This window comes from Ambystoma mexicanum, chromosome 12 (assembly GCF_040938575.1).
Source record: "Ambystoma mexicanum isolate Mex_15411 chromosome 12, UKY_AmexF1_1, whole genome shotgun sequence".
Lineage (NCBI taxonomy): Eukaryota > Metazoa > Chordata > Amphibia > Caudata > Ambystomatidae > Ambystoma > Ambystoma mexicanum.
The window spans coordinates 774,257,947-774,275,743 of NC_090936.1; positions in this window are offsets into that span (position 1 = coordinate 774,257,947).

Genomic DNA, 17,797 nt, shown 5'->3' on the forward strand with positions numbered 1-17,797 from the left:
GAACAAGAAGGCCATATGGGCTCTGGTGGCACAGCGTGTAAGTGCGGTGGGGACCGCACCCCGCAACCCACAGCAATGCAGAAAGCGATGGGACGACCTGCAGATACGCGTCCGCAGCATACTTTCTGCCAACCGCAACATTGCCACAGCCACCGGGGGAGGTCCTGAATCACCCATCAAGTTGACCCCCTGGGAAGAAATCTGTGCCTCCACCATCGGAATGGAGAGCATAGAGGGAGTCGGAGGGATGGAGAAAGGAGTGCAGACATCCGAAGATTCAGGTAGGTGGGCCAAATAAAACAATGCTAAATCCACAATGTCCAATCATGTGAAGTACCATGTGTCCACATAGTGCAACAGAAACACATGTCCAGGAGAACGTCCACACACATCGGCCTGATAGCGCACTTTAAAACTCACAATAAATACATAAATAATTAAAAACCCCTAAAACACCCACTACACGTGCAGCAGGCACACCCTAACTGCAGGCTGCCAAACAACTGCACCCTCACTCCACACACAAATGAAAGCACCTCCAAGGCCCCGACCCAAATCACCCTCAGGTACCACCCCAATGCATGTGATACAATGCCATTCCAATACCCACAGACCCATTAATAACCCTCGCCCTCCTTTACTCCACCACAGGGTCCGATCCAAACGACGAGCATCAGGACACCCCTACCAGCACACCTCCAAAGAGGGCCAAGACCAACGGCCAAAGACCCTCCACCTCAGCTGCACGCATCAAGACACGGCAGCAGCACAAATCAGGTGGCAGCACAGAGGAGGGAACATCAACAGGCACCCCAGCAGCCAGCATGCCCACAACACCACCACCACAGGTCCCCCCAACGGATGCCACAGAAGGCACTGCCTCTGGTGGCAGCAGCACCATAGGTGACACCCCATTGATGGCAGCATGCTCCGACACAGAAGACGGGGATGTCGAAGTCAGATCCATCCATGACCTGTCCCAATCCCCCTGTCTGTCCCATCCCGTACAACATGAGGATACCACGCAGGGGCACCCACAAGACAACGACTGGCCATCCCCCACAAGCCCTGTGGCAAGGCAACATGAGGTCAACAGCCCCTCTGTGACACCCCCGCAAATGGCCATGGCCCAGCAGAGGCAACAGTCCCTCGACCAGTTAATCGTGCAACAGCAGCAACTGGCCACGCTCCTCAAGGACCATGCCGATGAATGTGGGGGCACTAAGGCAGACATAGAAACATCAACTGAGACACTTAGGGCAGAAATGGAGAGAAGTACAGAGACACTAAGGGCACAAATGGAGAGTAGCACCGAGAGCCTGAGAGTCCAAATGGAGACTAGCACCGAGAGCCTGAGAGTCCAAATGGAGAGTGGCACCGAGAGCCTGAGGGGGGAACTGCATGCGACGTCCACAGACGTATGTGCCGAACTTGCCGTAGTGCGCCGTGTGCTCACTGAGCTCTCACAAACACTTAGGGACATGCATGGACGTGAGCAGGCAGAGACATCATCCGTTGCAAGTTCCGTCCAGGGCAGCCCCCAACGTAGATCTGGGAGGAACCTGCGCTCCACAGGCAGGGGTGCCCCTGATACCCGCAGAGGGGGCTTGCAATAGCGACAGCCCACTGACAATGAGCATCTTTGGACACTGGTGTTCTGGGGGGAGGTAGGAGGGTGGAGGGGGTGTGTTGGGCTCACTTGGGTGGCGGGTCGATAGGGTGTTCAATATGATATCACATATGCCATAAACAGTGCACGATCAACCAATGAGATGTGTGGACAATGATCTTTGTGTACTAGGCCATCATAGGCGTACAGTCCATATTGTGCATGTACCAGACACACACAGTGCTACGAGTACCGTGTCCATGTATCAGCCACCAGGCGTGAGTGCTAGAAGCATGCATCAATGAGATGCTGATGAATGTCACGGCCCTCCGGTGCCTCGCAGACTCCTTGAGGTGCTGCCACATCCCCACCCTCATCATGACCATCATCAGGTGCTTGCAGTTCTGCGTCAGGGGGCATGGGCACATTTCTACGTACGCACATGTTGTGGAGCATGACACATGCCATCACCATCTTTGCAACCTTCTCATGGCGGTACAGGAGTGCCCCGCCAGACCTGCTGAGGCAGCGGAAACGAGTCTTCAGTAGGCCGAATGCCTGTTCAATGACTACACGGGTACGTGAGTGGGCATGGTTGTAGTCCTCCCCATGCTGGTCCCGTGGGTTCCGGACTGGTGTGAGGAGCCATCTCTTCAGTGGATATCCAGCATCACCTGTATGTGGACGATAAACAGATTATGTGGAATGCCATTGCTACGTACTCACACCCCCCCCTTCCTGCCAGGTCATTGCCGAATCACATACCCCACATTATCATGCATGTAATGAGACTCACCGAGTAGCCAGGATCTGTTCCCTGCGTGTCGCTCCATGTAGCGTGGTATTGTAGAGTTCCTCAAGACCATAGAATCATGGGTTGATCCAGGGAATCGGGCACAACAATGTGTAATGATCCTGTTGGAGTCACACACCATTTGTACATTCAGGGAATGAAATTGTTTTCGGTTGCGGTACTGGGCCTCCATGGCATGTGGGACGACCAATTCAACATGGGTGCAGTCGATGGCACCAATGCAACCCGGTATGCCGGCAAGTGCATGGAATCCCACTTTTGTGTTTGTAATTTCCTGCTCCGAGCGTGGTAGGGAGATGTAGTCGTCTGCGTGCTGCAGGAGGGCATCGAGCACTGGCAATAGTGTCCGTGAGAACAGTGGCTGAGAAATGCCATGCAACTGTCCGACTGTGTGCTGGTAGGTGCCTGTGGCCAGGAAGTGTAGTACAGACACCACCTTCAGTAGGGGTGGGATGGCGGTTGGGCTATCTATCATGCTGACAAGGTCAGCCTGTGTCATGTCCACAATGGCGGCTATGGTGTCCCGGTCCAAACGGTAGAGGGTGTGGATCTGCTCATCAGTGAGGTTGAACGGATGTGCTCGGAGGCGTGGGATTGCGGGCTGCCTGCGTGGTGGTAGTGGCTGTGCTGGCGGCCCTTGCTGGCCCTGCCTTGGCCTCCTCCTCCTCCTGCGTCCCCTCCGTGCGGCCGGTTGTAGTTGGTGTTCGTCTTCTTCTTGGAGTTGGAGTACTTGCAGTGCTATCAGGTCCCCCAGGGCCAACATGGCGAGTCCTGCCGGTAGCATTTCGGAGTGGGTGTGATTGTAGGAGGAGACTGGGTGTGCAATTTATGTGTTTTCAGGCTGTATGGCCTCCACCTGTGGTGATTCATTCCACCTGTGCAAGCTGCTCTCCCCTTTGGCCGAGCACGTCCCGCACACAACGCTGCAATTCGGTAATGGCATCTTGCTATTACAATCATGTATTTGTACCCGATGGCCGTGTAACATTTGTTGATATGTACATTCGGCTATGGTCCCATTGTTTCACATACAATCTTTGCCGTCGCGAACAGACTTGTGAAGGGTCAGTGGAACGTAGTACTCGAGTAACGGTGGGCCCTCATGCATCACTGTACCGAGTTGCACCGACGGGCGGGGCGTCCCATTTGTGGGTGAAGGCAGTTGCCATTTTCACACACAGCCGCACTAGATGGATTAATTTGTGATTTCAAACGGCCACAGATTCCTTTTCGACGTGATGTTGCAAATGCGGAATTCGAAGGGCGGCGCTTTCGGTTTTCAGCTCGCGGCGAGGAGATGCCCACAGGTCTGACTGCAAATATAACGTTCTATTGTTCAATGTCCTTGAGACAGGGGCCATGGCGAGGAAGCAATGATTGATATGAATAGTTTGGGATGCGCAATAGCGACGTGGGCGATGAGGCCGGACGTTCCCAAATACATGTTACTTCACAACACTGGAATTACGGGCTGGGGCACTGTGGATTTTGCAGGCTGCATAACGCACAGACTCAATGGATATTTCTAATGTTATGTGAGTAAATATTCAGGCGTTTTTATACCGGGATGAGGGAATGATGAATGGATGCATGGGCAGATGATTTGATACAGAATTTGCCATGTACAGGGCTTCTTGGAATCTATCCGCCTCCCCTGCGCTATGTGATGCAGGGCTGCCATAGTGGGACCATCGTCTATCTGGCCTTGTTGAGCCCTCCCTTTCTCGACGCGCCTTCAGACACTTGTGTCCATGCACGTTAACATTCCCATCTGATGGATTCTGTTTTGACAGACGCATGCACAGGTACACTCGTTTGTGATGGTGTTTACACCTCGATATAGATGGTTATGGGTCGGAAGTGGTTTTGGGGTGGTGATGATCCTTTGGAGTGGGCTAGCATGCATATGGCTGTGGATTCAGTGTGATCATTGAAGTGAGTTGTTCGGATGTAGTTCTGATGGCCATTCTGTTCTTTTTCTTTTCTTTTGGTTGACAGGTATCTCCTCCCCTTTTGCCACTGCCATCTGTATGCCACTCCTGCAGATGGCTTTTACTCCCGACACCTGCTGCTTCGTGTTAATCAGTGGAGCAGCATTACGATCTTATGGGACGATCGCCAATGGGCCACATGCCCTTACGCAGTACTAGTGGCTCGGAGCAACATTTCGGCCTTTCAGCTGGACTAGTGCCTCCCCATTGGGACGGCCCTGCGGTTCTGTGCGCTTCCATGTTGCCTTTTCGTACGTGAATGTGGCTCTGTGTACCATGATGGAACAGGGCGTCACACAAGTAGTAGCTTGTCATTTCTTGCGGATGCAGCCCACAATGGTGAAATGTGTTTTGGAGTTCATGGCCTAATGGCTGTATGGGCTTGGTGATTTTGTTGTGCATTAAATTTCTATTCTGATATGGGCCGTGTAGCGTTCTTCTTTGCGAGTGATGTGGCATATTCCTATTTGGGGAGCGATGTATTGTGAGGAGATCTGCATTGGGTTCCAGCTTCGGAGTTTAGTTGCGTGGTACTGTGCTGGGCGCGTTTGCCTACGAAGCCCAGTGAGGTCAGGGATGGGGGCTGCCAATATGACAGTTTGAATGTTGTCATGCTCAGGGGCGGGGGATTGGGTTTTGTGTAACAGATGCCGGTCAGCCAGGTGGACTGGTGGAATGATGTGATTTTCGGAATATTGCTGGTCACAGGTGCCTGTGTTTGCGTGCGTTTCGGGGGGGGGACTGTGGTCATGTCCATTGGAATGGCTTCTGTATTCGTGCCATCTGTGCCCTGCAGCTCCCATTGGCCCCTCTTGTGAATCTTTTGTTCGTTGGCATGCATGGGTGACTTGTACATTTCACTGGTTGCATTGTGACTTCATTGCACCTACGGGGAGTTGTACTTTGTGGGCAGGGAGCGGTGTACAGGCACTCAGTGGGGCCGTTTAGGGTTGATTCGCGATGCCGTACTTCTCACCATGGCGGAATGGTACTTTCCGCCATGCTTGATGGCGTTAGGTACATGTCCGCTAGGGTCGGAATTCGCGTACCCTTGCGCCATGGTGGTATTTACGGTTTGGCATGGCGCGCGCGCGCGTACTTGGTGCAGTTAGCCTTGGCGTTCACTACGGTGTCGCTAATGGCATCGTACTTTGCGGTGACGGGTCATAGTCGCACCGAGCGCTATTCGATGGCGGTATTGCATTTCCGCCATCGTTTTTCGATTTCCGCAAGGGTCGTAATGAGGGCCACTGTGTTTAGGATAGAGACATAGTAATTTCCAGTAATATGCTCAGGGAAGGGGTGCAGGTCTGTGTAAATTTTGAGGAAAAACCAGTATGGCAAAGTCACTAAAAAGCACAAAATGTTGCCATTTTTTAAGCCAGGCTCTGAGGGGGATCAGAGATGGGCGAGAGTGTATCTTAAATTAATCTGTGAAATGTGTATGTAATTTCAACGACGTGTATATCTGGGAAACCTGTTAGTTATGAAAAATTAATTTTCTAAGTAAAAGCAAACCTATCAAATCATGAGAGGGTTGGGCATGCAGAATGAGACGACCCACCCACTTTCAAAACACATAAAAAGAGACTGCTTGGACAGGCAAGACATTCATTTTCCATTTTCTTCCGGAGCATTTTGCCGGACCACACAACATCTAGAGGGAACATCCAGAACATAGACTCCAGATAGACTACATAACTTAAAGCAAAGGCCTAACCCACAAGCTGAGAACTCTTCTCAGCAGGCTTTCAGAATCCAGCAATCCAACCAAACTATTCTACAGCCGGGCAAGCTGTTGGATTCTTTGCCAAGAACTTTTGCCAGAACCGGTAGCAGACCCAGAAAGCAGTGCTGTATCCAGAGAGACCCAGACCCTGACTGCCTATTTCAAATTCATAGTGTGAGTACTGAGCCAGAACTGTGCAAAACCAATCTCTTATCTTAAAATAATCTGATTCAAAACATTTGAGCCTGTCCAGAACTGCATCATAGTAATCGTGTGTTCATTCTCCGATGTTAAACCTGTAAAAATGTCCTTTTGCCATTTTGAATCATTATTTAATTTCTGAAAAACTACCTTCATAAAATCGTCCGTATCTTTGGAATTGTAGGTGCTAGGAACGTGGTTTAACTTTCATCATAAAGCTAAGATTCTAAGCTTTCCAACAAGCCTAGAACCTGCTACTCCTACTCCTTATAGTTCCTCTGTAATCTCGATCGACGCACTCGGAAAAAAAGTGCAGCGAATTGACAGTTTGCTTCATTTCAACCACGTGTAAAAATATTTGTCTTTTGCTTCCATTACTGAATCCCGTTTTCAACCACCTGATAATCATCCCTGAATCATTGGTAGGGCTGACCTGAACTGATTTAAAGTATCTCTCACTCACCCTGAACCTCTAGAGAGAATTAAAAGAATTTTCAGCACATTTTTCACTTCATTGCCACCACATTCAAAAGGATCTTGCCTGCTTTAAAATCATACCTGTTTTCCTCTAAGCTTGCTGGGGGGAACTGGAAATGTGTATTGCATTTTGTATTCCTGAGAATTGTGTGCTCCCCTTCCATCTCCTTATCTTGCATGGGGGGGAGGGAATTGTCAAAGAAAAAGTGATCATATTATCTTTTGTTGAAATCATATCAAGTTTATTTCTGTGCTACATTTTTCTCTCATTGCTTTCCTTGAAACCATAAAAGTATTTTCTGCTACCTTATCCTTCCTATACTATCTCCTCATCGATTGTAAAGAAGTGTGCTAGTGTCAGATTATCTATGGTCGATCAACATTATATTCATATGCCTAAGTGTGATATTAAATATTAATTTATTATAAAAGTATGATATATATATATATATATATATTGTTTATTTTTTCCAATAAATCTTTTAAATTGCAAAACAAACCTGCTTCCTGGCTCAGTGAGGTCAGGGGGATTCATAGAGAGGGGTGCTATACATGGGTTTATCATCCGGGGTATAACTTGTCATAAAAATATATAAATAAGGGCTTCCCTTGAGCAATCCCAGACAAGGCACTGACTTAGTGGGAGTGCTTGATTGGAGTCACTTAACAGATGAACAACAAGAAATTAAATAGTGTTGCTTCTTGAATTTTATTTCTGCTAGGACGTTTGTGGTGTCACCTGCTTAACCTTGCTGGGTGTTATGTGAAATTTCGCTTTGCCTAAATTGCTACTGTACCTGCCCATGCTTTTCATTCATTTCTGCGGTAGTGTTTGACATGAATGAGCACGTTTATCCCCACTTACTACCAAATGTATGAGGCCTTATGAGTTGTATTTGCACTGTCAAACTGAATTACCGTTACCACAAGAGGTAAAAATAACTCGCTGCACAATAGTGTTCGTCCTTATTTTCGAGCCCCATGGGATGTCATGGGACATAAAGAAAACTGGTGGTATTCCTTACAAGTGAAAGACTTTTTTTTAAGGTTTATGGCACCTATAATCATGAGGAGTGTTAAAAAAGGTATTATTCAGAAAACTGCCTGTTTTACTATTATCACAATGCTCAAAATGCAATAGTTAGTAGAGATTGCATGTGTCTTTATGCTTTGAATAATGCTTATTCCATGCAATTTTAATCCACTTAGGTGATTACGCTATTCATTCTTTTAGTTTTTCTCTTCAATGTCTTCAGTGGCCTGGAATGCGCAGTTTAGTCCATTTCTTTTAGTTAAGGGTTCAGAAATGCCTTCTGCGTGCTTGAGAGGGGATGTTTTAGGCATGATGAAGACAAAGTTATGCCCTTCTCTGTTGTATGCTCATCCTTATGCCTTAAGCTTGGCCGGTGAGTCTCGGACTAGAGCGATTAACGGCAGGTGTGTACTTTTTGGGCCTGTTTATTAGGAATCAGCGTCCTCTTCTTTTTTCCTGCATGCATCTGTTCTCCTTGAAGGATAGGAATTTTAAGTAGACGCCAACGGGTTTCCCCTACCTTTTTTTCTCCTCACCAGAACTATCCATCAAAAGAAGATGGCATATGTGTTATATGTTACAGACTCTGTATATGTTCTCCTGGATCCACAAATGTCAGATTTTCTTTTTCAGAATTATTCATTTCTCATCACAAATCTTCACAAACCTTTTGTGCACCTTTTACAAAAAATGTGGCACAATTTCTTGTGCCTTTAAACATTTCGGAATATTTTCTTGACACTAGAATTTAGTACTACAGTTCGATAAAGCCACTGCATGTAAACTCTTAGTTCTGAACTAAGGGCCTCATTACAAGGTTGGAGAGAGCCTTGCTGGTAAAACCTGCAAGACTACCTCCAAACTTGCAAGAAAGTCTGGCACCCGCGAATGGGCAATTACCAGGTTATTCCAGCCCCACCGAACCCAGTAATTGCTCTTTCGCGGGTGACGGTGGGGCCAGAGGGCTCAATGGTAATGGGGATGCCTGGAGCACTGGCACATTACATAACAGTGCCTGTGCGGAATGAAAGGCACCCGCAAGCACAACTCGGAGTTTGGCGGTCTGGATACAACGGTACTGGCAAGCTTACCGGTACCGTTGTATCCGGACCGGCAAACTCGTAATGAGACCCAATGTGTGTGTATTCATTTTGTAGTGAGACATTTTTTCAATATGAATTGGCAATCAGACGTTATCACACACGCCAGTACCTGGATACCATTGATCAATGTTTCATTTTGTGTCCAATAGTGCATAAAGAGGAACTATTCAGTTATTATTTTCTTATAGTCTCAACTAACATGTGGCAGAAACCACGGGGATAGAGCCCTTCAGTGCGGGGCCCCACTTTGATGTTTAGGATTTTTAAAGATCTTTATGTAATATGTGATAAAAATAGTATTGCACATTTTCATAACGAAATCAATGTGTTACACCAGACGCACACGCAATAATTCTGCATATGCATTATAATACTGAGCTGTGTCCCATTGCAGTGTACTGTTGCACTTAGAGGAAGAGAATCAACAGGTGGATATTGCACAGATTCCCATATATCTTTGGTGAACGTCTGTACTAGTTCATTAGCTAGTAATATTATTACCAGCAGGGAGAAAGAAGTGCTCATTAAAGTGTATTGGTTCGAGTCACAGGTCTGACCACAAGCCAATCGGGAGACTGTTAATGGGCTTTGATTTTCATTTTCATAGAAATAATTTGATTCATTATTAAAAGAACTGTGCTGATCCACTTCCAAAGTAAAAATTGATGTTTGAGATGGAAAACGTGCTGGTGGTCGAATTTCTAACACAGTCAATCCTTTGGTGGAATTAGTTGTGCAGGTTGCCTAGCACAAGGGATTTGAATAATTAATGTAGTGTGTCAGGGTGTAGAGGCGCTTCAGAAAATCACCAGCAATTTTTTTTAAGCGCACTGCCTGAGTAAATGTGTATGACTTTTTCATGTAATGTAGTGGACATGTCAATTTTCTCTCGGGATATATATGATTACATGCTAAATTCAATAATCTGGGTGAATTCTGTAAGTGGAAGCCTTTTTTTGAAAGATACTGAATTATTGGTTATGCCGGTTACCAGGAGTTTTCCATTTGCACATTTAATTGAGCGCTAATAAAGAAGCCAGTAGGACATTTATTTTTAAGTGCAAATGTTTCATTTAGGACGCACCCAAATCGTACATTTTTTATTCACATTTAAAATGTGTTGGGGCTTAGCTAGTCGGCGTTTTTCCTACATTTTCCAAATGTAAAGCATAGCAAACTTGTGCAATATTGTGTTCATAGCATCTGGAGCACAACCACATCTGTGGAGGGTCAGAAGAAGGATGCAGGCACGGTTTTGACATTTCTTAAACGATTAGAATAATGCCTATCTCTTCTATTGCTACCAGGGATTTCCTTCCGTATATGTCCCGGGAGGATAGCTAAGTGGCAACGTGCTTGCCTTGGAAACAAGACGATAAGAAGCAACACAGGTTCGATCCCCGGGTCCGCGCTTAGAAACCTATGGGTGTTTAAGTGCGTTATAAATATGCAACTAAGAAAAAAAAAAATATGTGTAACTAAAAAAATCAATCCCTGTAATAGTACCTCGATGCCGCAGGCTGTGTGAGCGATTTAAAAATGCAAAAATAAATAAATATAAATATCTAAGGTGCTCGTCAGTCCTCAACAAGCCTCCAAATCAGAAAATAGTCTGCTGTCCAAAAGCTAATTCTACCTGATCCTTCCACTATTTAGACCAATGTAAATGTAGTCAGGAGAATGACTCCCTTCTCCTGACTGTCTCTTTTTTAAAAGTTGTTCTTTAATCCAATGTCTTTTCATATGGCATCTTTAAGCAGTCTCTCATCACTTTCTGTATTAGACCTTGTAACTGTTTCAGTGGATTTTTGGGTTTATTGTTCTTTCCCTGGTCAGTGTTAAATGGATTACCTCTTATCCGTTGTGTAAACGTTGGATCAAGGCTACTATGCCCTTTTGATTCATTTGACATGTACTTTCTTAGTTGAGACAGAGGTTCTTGGTATTTAACATTTCCTCTCTCCTGAGATAACTTTCTTTTCTTTCTAATAGACCCCACTGGTATTTACTTCGCACTATGGAGACTATCCTCCTAATATGTTCCACTTTTCACTTCTTGTTTTATGGGATATCTCCCCCTCTTCTCTGGGTGTTTGTGCTCAATTCTTATTAGCCTCTGCGTTTTTGTCTCTTATGAGCCCTATTGTTCTTTACTTCATATACATAGGATTCTCCTCCCAATATGTTCCACTCTGTACTTCTTCTCTTATGGGATACATTCCCCTCTTCCCAGGATATTTGTGCCCAATGCTAGTCTCTTTTACAGATTTAATCTGGACTCTCTCACATTGTTACAGTTCCAATTCATCACCTTTCCATTACATGTCTCGTCAATTTGGGATGTGTTTTTCCTGATGTGTAATGATTCCAGGGTGGCCTCCCGGTTCTCTCATCTTCTCTGTTACCTCTCAGTTTGTGGGAAAACATCCCCAGGGTTGGCACTCGCTCACACTCTTCCTTTCGGCTCCGCCTCATTCTCTCTTGCAGTCTCTCTTGCAGTCCAGCAGCATCTCGCTCTTGGTATCGTCCTTCTCGTCAACCAGGTTTTGCTGTGGGCCACCGGATCTCTCCCTGTTCCTTCAGCGGGGTGGGTTTAGAGTCATTATATGGGCACAATGCCCACCTTGATTCTATGGTTGTCACACCACCAGCGGGACTTGGCTGGACGTCTCTTCAGTTCACCAGTCAGGTATACGCTTGTCTTCCAGCCTTTCACTCTCGAAGTCCGACCATTCTGAAAGTCACGAGTTCTGTGACTTTACTTTTTCTGCCCCTCTCTTCTGTATTACACTCATGCGGTTCCCCCTGCTTAGGTGCTTTCTCTCTCTGCTTCTCCTACCCTCGGTGTGTCCTCCTCTTCTAGTTTACTCATCTCAGTTAATTGGATATTTTTCTTTAAAGAGAACGTTTCTTTTTGTGACTCGTGCTGCCTTATTATGGTTTCTCTTCAACCAAATCTCTGGACTTCACAATAATCTTTGTATCTGATAGTTCGATTTATGCCATTATAAGGGAATGACCTAGGGAGTTCCTCCGAGGAATGGGTCTCCTTGTCCCCAGAGGTTGATTCCCATTGAAGTTGCACTTGCCTCGACCCCTAGAAAAGGTTTGTGGAGCGGGCTCACCTCCCTAGCTTCACAGGGGACGGGGGAGCCCCTTCGGGTGAAGGGATGAATTGCATGGATTCATCACACATCACAGAAAGAGCTTTGGGCTGCCTACCACATTTTGCAATAAACCTATGGGAGCCAACCATCCATCACTCACTCAGAATGGTACATTCCCTATAATACATTTAGATATTCCCTAGAAGAAATTAGCGACATCACTTTGCATTTGAGAATGGCCCTATTACTGTCACTTGTACAATGGTAAATTGGGGGGGGGGTCTTGGAGAAATCAATATTTTCTCTGCCTCTGCTAAAAGTGGTGCAGTTATGGTCTGTCATGATTAAGGGAAGCTGGTAGGCCTTTGTCAATTCCTTCTAGTACACCATGAGCCACACTATGCAGTTTGCTGAAGGTATCGCCTCAACCAACATTAATGAAGTGTCCAGTGGGCCTGTCACACTTCCCCAAAACATTGTAGTCTCATGCATAACTTAATTGCATGAGAGAGTTACAAATGTAAAAAGTGAAAGCAATGTATGAAAATGCTCAACTTACAGAAACCTGAACATGGGCAAATGGACACTCTGGAGATACACTGAATGTCTTATTACCATGGGCCATCAAACATTTTGCACCTGAGGCTATTTGGTGGGGATTCTTCCGAAGTGGTCACAGAGAATCCAAGAATCCCTTTGCTTTCTTTACATGAGTCATGGTTTGTGTGGCTGGTTTTCCTTTTACAAATTAAGTAGGTCCAGCTTGGGCTGCGTTGATTGCATGTGCTCATGTCAGCTCATCAACTGAGATTTAAAGAATTGGTTCAGGTTCCTTTGTAATGTTATTAATATTAATGCCTATGTACATTTTAAACAAATGCCAACATTTTATAAAAATGGTGTTGCCAAAATGAGTCCATTGTCAAGGAGGTGTCTACGCCGAAAACGAAATTGGGAGCTGACTGGCTAAAATGAGATGAAGGGACACTCTATGTCTAATTTAAATGTCTTAAAAAAAAGAATGAAAATGCAAAAATGCATTTGTTGCAGGATAAAAACAAGCAATGGTGTTTTTCAAAGTAACATATTTACATAGGAAAAATGCATTGTTGAGTAACACGTGTGTGTATACAAATTCGATACTTCTTATACAAGCCCCAACATACATTGAGATGTGACCTAGTTTTAATCTCTTGTAAGAAATTGCTGGTTTACAGGAATATGTGTTATCCCTAGATAAGTCATACACTTTTTTTTTTGTTTTGACATTTCCAACAGAGCCATTGGACCTGGCTTCAGAAATATTTTATAGTCTTTTATAGTATTGTATAGTCTTGAGATCTCTGTATTTTTTAATAATGGTAGAGAGCACTAATCCATCCTTCCTTTTTACGATGAATTTGAAAAATACGGCCAAATTCTCTTTCCAGTACCGGTCCTAACAATTTCAAAACTAGATCTGCACATTAGGTAGACAGGCTAATCCCACTAGTGTATAAGTGCCTTTGAAGGCTGGGTCTTTTGAAATCTAGTGACCCGAGGTTGATGCGAAGATCTGTTGCAGAGTAGAATATAGGTGGGACTTGTCAACTCAGCTTATTTTTAGTGTGATAGAAAGGGAAGGGGGCAAGCATGAAAAGAGCAATTATCAGAACTTCAAAGACAATCAGAATATGTTGATGTTGCCTGTCCCTTTAGAGAAACAGAACTTAAGTGCTTTGCATAGGAATTGGGTCAGGGGAAAAAAACGAATGCCTCCTATCATAATGTCTGCTTTGAGTGTTAATACTGGGATTCACAAAGATGTTAACACCTTAAGATATGAATGAAGGTCATAGATATTAATTAAATATATTGGCTAAATGGGAATCATGAGCTGAATCGAAGAATATAAGAAAAATCTAAATGTGAACAGACTTCTAAAATAAAAGGATACGATGTTATAATTCTAGAATTTTGGAGTCTAGAGTAATCATTAATTTCCCAGGACAGAGGCACATTCATGAGATCATTTCTAAACCTGTGATTCAATTGGAACATACACTTACAGAAATTAGAATTGTTTAATTTCAGTATAAGACGAAATGACATGACATGACAGTGGATATGGTAGAAACGTAGCCATTGCCAAACCTTTTGTACAGCCTACAAAAGGAGAGAGAGAGGGAGAGATTGAGAGATTGAGAGAGGAGAGAGAGCGAGGGGGGAGAGAGAGAATAGATGTTCAAATGAAGTGTACATGTTTTCTTTAGAATTGAAATAAATCCCATATCCTTTTTCTATCATTAATAGAGAAGAGCCCTGAAACAAATGATATATTACTGGGAAATTAGAATGTAGTCCCAAGTATATGTGCTTTGCAGAACTGGACTCTATGAAAAGTAATCCTTTGGCGTGAACCTGGCAGATTACCTACTGCTAAACTCTGTTGTACCTGATTCAAATGGGTCTCACAGATTGTAAGCATGAAGCTTAAAGATCTGCCATAGTGTTTGCCATATTGAATAAAGTGATTGAATCCTGTTTCCCTGACAAAACAATAAAGATGGGGGTTTTCCTAAGGGGCACTGAGCTATTAAGAATTGGGAGTGAGTAGAATATATTGTCTCCATATTTTCTGGAGTAGATATTTTATGTTGAGTTGACTTATATCCGTACTATTACCATTTGCATGGTCTACAGGCGCTCATGTCGCTCTGTAAAACAGAGGGCAGGGTGGGTTAGTGAGAATAGAGGGATAGGATATAGGTTGTGCTCTTCTGTTTATGCTTTCAGAACCAGCAGAAACAGGTGTCTGTGCGTGTCGGCTTTCTAAGTGAGTTTTGATTGTGTGTACTGGCTTGTAGTATCCGGAGGGTAGATGCCCAGTGTCTGGGAGTGTTTGTTATTTGCAAATGCTTGTTATTATGAATGTGTGTTTTATGTGTTTTGTCTCTTGTTTGGCTGGCCCTTGGGACATGTGTGGTACTTGGTAGGTATGCAGGAGAGGACCAGGACCAGAATACGACCCGTTTGTTGAAAAGTCCAATATTTTAATCACTATTGAAAAGCTCAATTTAGTTACCGAAAACAAATATAGTTTCTTTTCATGATGTTGGCAATCTGATTTTGATGTTTGGCAACTTATGTGTTATGAAGTCTTATTATGGACATCACCACACCTGCTGTTTGTAAAAAGCATGTGTCTGCTTAGAGTGGGTGAAATATTTGCATATTGTATTGGAAAAGTTGTGATGCAAAGCTGACATAATAGATACAAACATAAAAGTATGGTTGATTAAAGAGCTTGATTGTACAATGGTACAGGTGTATGCTAATTTGAGTAGTGAGTTGCCTTGGCAAATTTTGAATTTGAAAAGCTAAACAAACTGTATTTGTGAACCATCTTCTGCTTGCCCCAGAGAATGGAAGTGGGATGATGTGCATGGGGCTGTTGCATCATTATTGCCCAGGGCTGTTACACAACCTAAAAATAATCCAAAGTGTACCCTACCGGTCTTGTTTGGAGTACCTTAGAGTATTGACCTGAACCAGGTGCTGCACAAATGAATGAAATCTGTTTGACAGCCTCCATGAGGGTAATTCAAGTCTGGAACCGCAATCACCTTGTGGGGTTGAGGCTCCTTAATATTGTGCAGCCTGCTACAAACCTTCTTTGAATGGTGGTTGAACAGACTTTACCATGGCAATCAGTAAGACAGATGCAACGTCTGATACTTTGCAGTGGCTTCAGAAAATGGCATTTCTGTCATGCTTGCATGTGGTGGAGAAGCACTGGTCAATCAGCTGTTCAGAAAGGGGGGATAAACTATATGGACAAGCCATCATATCATGCAGGCCATAGGCATCTCTTCACCCCAGCTGCCATGTGTTTCCCCACTCCAGCATACACTGTCCCTGCTTGCTCCTGACCCACATATGTTCTCCTCACCAACGAGCATCTCCCATCATACTGCCACCCAACACCTGTGGTCTGCACTTAACTCCTCTTCTTACAGACATATGTTGCCACCACAGTCACCATGGACATTGTAAGGGGACTTAGTTTCTCTGTCCCTGGTGGCCATCTTTGTACTTTAAGGGAATTCTGCACATGCAGAGACACATTACCGTACAATAAAGGCATGAAATGATCATGGTGCCAATACCTGCATGTAGCTTGGTGCAAGATTTACTGCTCGGATGCAGGGCCCAAGTTAAACTTTAGCCCGAGTGCCTTTACTCTCGAGTGTAAAGTGCTCCGCCTCCGAACATGTTGTTTCATTTTGTCACATTGCAGCACTTTATGCATGTCGCGAATAACTAGATCCATGCCTCTGTAAACAGCCACTGTGTGCCAGCTCTCTTCCCTGTACGCCTCCTGGTGTGGATTTGTAACATCTGAGCTCTTGTCCACTTTCTATGTTGAGTGACAGACGTAAACATGTCTTCATTTTGGAATCACTTCGTCTTTTAAGCCCATGACCAGATTGTGAATAATCAATATTGTTAATTGTGGAATTATGGGTAAAATATTTCAGGTGAAACCATTGGGCCTCATTACGACTTTGGAGGTAGCCATGGCGCTATTAGTGCCACGGCTGCCTCCAAAATCGTGTCCGGGTCCGGTGTGGTGGAGAGGGGATTTACCGGGACATTCCGCCCTAGGCGGACCCGGTAAGTCCCCATTCCAAATGCCATTCCCCATTCCCATTTGTGTCCCCATAGGGCTCGGGGAAGGTGCTAAAAACGGGCCCGTTGTTAGCTCCAAGGTCCTTTAACAGGTCCTGTAAAGAACGTGTGGTCAGACCACACGTCTTTTACGGTCCCCGCCAAGGGACCTTGGAATTGGGTGGTAAGGGATTACCGCCACCGGTCTCCTTACCGGTGCCCGGTATCCCTTAACGCCCAGCTCAGAAAGAGGCCCATTGACTTGCTGATCATATGCTCCTTTTATGAGAAATCTGTGTTTCTTCAACCAACAAAATAATGAACTGCATGCAACATGTGCAAAGGTGTTTGGCCACAGGCACATTGCAATGCTCAGCTCATTGCGGGCGATGCGGGCGATTGTAAAAGGGAACTTTCTCGCTAACTTACAAAAAATAGTTAGGACCTACTTCACAAAAAGCCCATTGGAAAACGTTCAGTGAATTAGGCCCTTAATGTCTTCAGGTTGTAGGGTTGAAATCCCTAGACCGAATTAGCCTTTGACCTAATGGATCTAGGTTTCTTTCATTTCTCTGCCTAAGTCTGTTTGCTTTCATATGTGTTCCCTCCTTTACTTGCTGACACAAATAAGGTAATCACGGAGAATATAAATGCATGGTAATAATTCCCTTTACAAAAACATAAATTACTGAAAATCCAGAGTGTCATAGATGTGTAGAGTATGATTAAAATAAGGCATCAGGCACGTCTAACTAGACATTTCCTATGTATCAGAAAATGGGAGCCTGTCAGCTGATGAAAGAAAACATTGGGCAGTATCGCAATATGTCACGTAAACAAAAACGTCTGCAACGCCAGCTCATTTTTGAAAATATTCCCATTAGTCCACCAGTCACATAAGGTAGCTTCTTTGATACCAACCAAAAAAAAACCCGTTCATTTTTCCTTTATCATTCAACACGTGATCTATAGCACTCAACAGGTTTAAAACCAAAACAAAAATGTGAATTTTCTTCTAAAGAAAGTGAGACTGATAAGGCTGCTTATCGCTCAAATATCATAGCGGGACTACATTTGTATAAG